The following is a 5,000-nucleotide window of genomic DNA, read 5'->3' as shown; positions in this document are numbered from 1 at the left end:
AGTCGGCCGTGCCGGGTGACAAAACGTTTTTGCGATTGCGTTAATGATCCTTCCGCAGGTTCACCTACGGAAACCTTGTTACGACTTTTACTTCCTCTAAATGATCAAGTTTGAGCGTCTTTTCGGCACGTGAACGGTAAAACCGACACGGCCGATCCGATGATCTCACTAAACCATTCAATCGGTAGTAGCGACGGGCGGTGTGTACAAAGGGCAGGGACGTAATCAACGCGAGCTGATGACTCGCGCTTACTGGGCACAGCTGTTTCAAACATACGAATTAAGTCATGCGCCCTCAACGTTACAAGTCGTATCGCTGGAGTAACAATACATAAACAATTACTTACAAATCCACGTGTGCAGAGTGGAGTCAAACGTCATTTAAAGACATGTTTTAAACAGCCAATGAGAATGAGATAAAAAAATAAAGGGTCGCTAAAAATATGAATATTCATTAAAGAGTCCCTGGATGAAACAAGCACGTTGTCGTTTTGTTTTTAAGAAGGAATGTAACGCTGAAAATTAATGGAAGGGTGGACCATAAATTACAAGCATAGACCAATTGACGCACGTGAGTGACATTTCCAAATTAGGTACATGTTTGTTTGTCCGTATCTTTAAAAAATGTAATTTTCACTCTAATTCTTTGGTACTGCATGATAATTTAGTTATCTGTGAATGTTATAACATAGTAATGGTCGAGAGGTGATGGTTGAATTTTTGAGCTATGGCCGTTTCAAATTGTGTCATTTTTAGGCTTAGGCTTATGTCTACTCTAGTTGCAACACTGCCTTTCATGTGACAGCTGACCCAAATGAGTTTGGAAATGTTACATTATTTTAATTATTTAGGCCTGGCTGGGTAGGATAGGCATATACCAATATTATAGGCCCTATTTTTATTTTAATACTAGGCCTAGGCCCTTGTTAGACCTGTGTTCTCTAGCAGCCTACTACAGAGAAGCAGCTTTCCGGCTTAGTTAGCCTGGCCTTGAGTAGGCTAGCCTACTAGCCTAATAGGTATTGGTAGGCTACCTAATTAAAATTAGGCCCAGGATCTACGCCTAGGCCTATATATTTTTAATATTATTTAATCATTATAATTAATTTTAGTTTTATTAAATTTACAGTATTCATTACAAAAACTGTAAATTTAATATTATGAGGATTATATATATACCCTATGTAACATGTATGCAATAGGGAATATTATAGGCCTATATGTATGTAATAATTACAATATAAATAATGACAAGCATCATATTAACATTCGGTTTTGCTCATCACTGCATATTCAAATTAGTATGCAATCATATTAAATTTAATAAGTTAAGTTAATTTTATAAAATTGTTATAATAATTATTAATGTTATACTATTGTAGATACATATATAGAGCAGTAACCTGAAGTGGCTAAGCAGATTTGGACCATACCTACCATCTATATAGGTAAGATTATTTTGCTGTTCAAGAAGTAGCAAATATTAAATTGTGTACCATGCTATTAATTTGTAATATTAACAATCAATCACTACCACTGGCTGGGTAGGCTAGGCCTATATCATAGGCCTTATTTTTATTTTAATATACTAGCTAGACCTGTGCTCTCTATCACTAGCAGCAGCCTACAGAGAAGCAGCTTTCCAGCTTATTTAGCCTAGCCTAGAGCAATTAGGCTAGGTATAAGTAGGCTACCTAATTAGGCTAGGCTCTACGCCTATATAGGCCTATTATTATTTAATTATTATTAATTTTTGTTTAATATATTTACAGTATTTATTTAAATAATGTTTCTTATGAGAATACCTGGTTATATATACCCTATGCAATGACATAAGGCATATTTTGACACATGTGAGCCCCATAAACAAAAACAAGGAAACAAGTATTGGTTGTAAAGTTATTTAATATGAATGGCAAGTCATCGTTGCAGCATGCACGTAAAAGGAAAACATAAAAAAGGAACATTGGGATGCTCTGAAAGGGCCAAAACACATGTCTCAAAATCGTAATTGAAAACAAAATAAAGAGGGAGTGGAGGGAGGGAAGTGAAAATTATTTTACTTAGCCAAAAACTGGCGTGGTAATCTGTTGACAGCGTGAGGTGAAGAGGATGAGATGCTCACGCTGTCAAAAGATGATTGCGAGGGCGCCCCGCAATCACGTGATATGCCTACCCTGTATGTAATAATTACAATTATTATAAATAATGAATTTTAACATTCGTTTTTGCTCATCACTGCATATTCAAATTAGTATGTATGCAACCATATTAAATTTAATAAGCTAATTTTAAGTAATTCTTATAATAATGTTTTACTATTTTTTAGGTACATAGCGGCAACCCGAAGTGGCAAAAACATTTTAAACAGATTTGGACCAATACCTAGCAGCCTACCATCTATATACAGTAGGTAAGTTTATTTTATTGCTCAAGAACTAGTAAATTTTAAATTGTGTTTACCATGCTATTAATTTTCAATATTAACAATCAATCACTACCACTGGCTGGGTAGGCTAGGCCTATATTATAGGCCCTATTTTTATTTTAATATACTAGCTAGACCTGTGCTCTCTAACACTAGCAGCCTACAGAGAAGCAGCTTTCCAGCTTATTTAGCCTAGCCTAGAGCAATAGGCTAGGTATAAGTAGACTACCTAATTAGGTCTAGGCTCTACGCCTATATATTATTATTTAATTATTATTTTTAGTTTTAATATATTTACAGTATTTTATTTAAATAATGTTTATTATGAGAATACCTGGTTATATATACCCTATGCAATGACATAAGGCATATATGCCTACCCTGTATGTAATAATTACAATTACAATATTATAAATAATGAATTTAAACATTCGTTTTTGCTTATCACTGCATATTCAAATTAGTATGTATGCAACCATATTAAATTTAATAAGCTAATTTTAATTAATTCTTATAGTAATGTTTTACTATTTTTTAGGTACATAGCGGCAACCCGAAGTGGAAAAATCATTTTAAACAGATTTTGACCAATGCCTATACCTATACCTACCATCTATATTATAGGTAAGTTTATTTTACTGTTCAAGAACTAGTAAATTTTAAATTGTGTTTACCATGCTATTAATTTTCAATATTAACAATCAATCACTACCACTGGCTGGGTAGGCTAGGCCTATATTATAGGCCCTATTTTTATTTTAATATACTAGCTAGACCTGTGCTCTCTTGCACTAGCAGCCTACAGAGAAGCAGCTTTCCAGCTTATTTAGCCTAGCCTAGAGCAATAGGCTAGGTAGGTAGGCTACCTAATTAGGCCTAGAGGCTTTATGCCTATATATTATTATTTAATTATTATTAATTTTTATTTTTAATATATTTACAGTATTTATTACAAATAATGTCTATTATGAGGATACCTGGTTATATATACCCTATGCAATGACATAAGGCATATATGCCTACCCTGTATGTAATAATTACAATTATTATAAATAATGAATTTTAACATTTGTTTTTGCTCATCACTGCATATTCAAATTAGTATGTATGCAACCATAGTAAATTTAATAAGTTAATTTTAATTAATTCTTATTATAATGTTATACTATTACTATTACTATTTTTTAGGTACATATATAGCGGCAACCCAAAATGGCTAAAACATTTTAAACAGATTTGGACCAATACCTATACCTACCATCTATATAGGTAAGTTTATTTTACTGTTCAAGAACTAGTAAATTTTAAATTGTGTTTACCATGCTATGAATTTGTAACTTTAACAATCAATCACTAACACATGTACAGTACAGCAGTAGTACTATCAATCAATAGTAATTAGTTAGTAATTGAAATATAGACATACTATAGTATTACTTTTACATATTCATTATCATTAGGCATTGTTAAAAGGAAATCAATACAATGCAATATTCCTTTAACATTTAAAAATGTACAATATTTTATGATCATTAATGTTAATGAATCATTCTTTGTTGGCTTTCTTGCATTTGTTTGGTTTTATTATTTCATTTTGTATCATTGGAGATGTGAAAACCAGATGAGTCTAGGTTTGACTCTAATCCACACTGCTGTTTTGTGACGGTTGAGTTTGGCATGTATTAGCTCCCCGCCTTGCTCAGAGACCCCCTTCCATTCTCTCATGAATGCAATAGCATGGTGCTCAAGCATATGTAGCTTAGGCTGTATTACACCTGGTGCAATATGCCTGTATTCTGCTAAAAATACTTGTATGATATTTTTATGGAATTAAAAAATACTTAATTTACACATTAATACATTTTATAATTTCAGAAATTTTGTGATGAAAAAGTCAATCTGTGGTGACTGTAGAATGGACCCAAGATCTGACTATCTTAGACATTTAAATAATAGAAAGTTCTGACAATTTTGTTGAATAGAAATATACAATGTATGATGTAATCTTAATTGAAAATTGGCGCTTTTTAAACTATGTATATAAATTAGGATGAGAAAACAGTTATTTGATTATGAGGTATGTTCATTTAATTAAATTTGTTAGTATAAACTTTCAAAAAGAGTGAAGATATAAAGAAGAAAAGCAGATTATGGAGCAGCTGTACCAGACAAAAAACTGTTCCCTTAAACGCCAGTGTGTTCTTTCACTTGTGAATGTAGTTTTGGCCCAGGTCATAGTTGTTGTTGAAGTGTAGCATGCCAAGCAATTTGGTCCATGCCCTGTTAATTTAAATGTTAGCGTGGTAGTATACAGTATCCATTGAAAATTCGCGAATGGCAGGTTGTATAAATGTATATAGGTTGTAATTTTACATTTGTTAGATTTAGTGCAAATTTGTGATGGTTTTCATATTTTTTAAGTTGTATTTTTTATCCTTTTCTTTAAATTTTGTTCCACAACAGAAGCAAGTAGAACGTAAAGCCTTTTCGTGAAACTGTGTTGCCTACAAAAAAGAAAAGAAATTTTAATTTTACCAACCTTTAATGTTATATTATATTTATCATACAGTAG

At 32.3% G+C, this 5,000-nt stretch overlaps 1 long non-coding RNA gene across 7 annotated transcripts in view; it reads left to right on the top strand.

Annotated features, from left to right (window-relative positions):
* The first annotated feature begins 267 nt into the window (after window positions 1-267).
* Window positions 268-5,000, top strand: part of LOC140039826 (uncharacterized) — a 4,856-nt gene continuing 123 nt past the window's right edge. Inside the window, exons 1-6 of one of the 7 annotated variants that reach the window (XR_011842620.1) lie at window positions 268-593; window positions 1,383-1,448; window positions 2,330-2,409; window positions 2,967-3,052; window positions 3,617-3,697; window positions 4,304-5,000. The exon at window positions 4,304-5,000 is cut by the window's right edge and continues 123 nt beyond it. This is a non-coding gene — a long non-coding RNA (uncharacterized lncRNA). Of the gene's footprint in view, window positions 594-684; window positions 819-1,382; window positions 1,449-2,329; window positions 2,414-2,945; window positions 3,053-3,616; window positions 3,698-4,303 lie in introns of those variants that run through there. The other 6 variants (XR_011842623.1, XR_011842622.1, XR_011842624.1 and 3 more) reach the window with 6 other exon arrangements.

The sequence above is a fragment of the Antedon mediterranea genome, chromosome 2 (genome assembly GCF_964355755.1).
Source record: "Antedon mediterranea chromosome 2, ecAntMedi1.1, whole genome shotgun sequence".
NCBI lineage: Eukaryota > Metazoa > Echinodermata > Crinoidea > Comatulida > Antedonidae > Antedon > Antedon mediterranea.
Note: the sequence above shows the minus strand (reverse complement) of the source record. Positions and strands in the feature narration are given on the sequence as shown.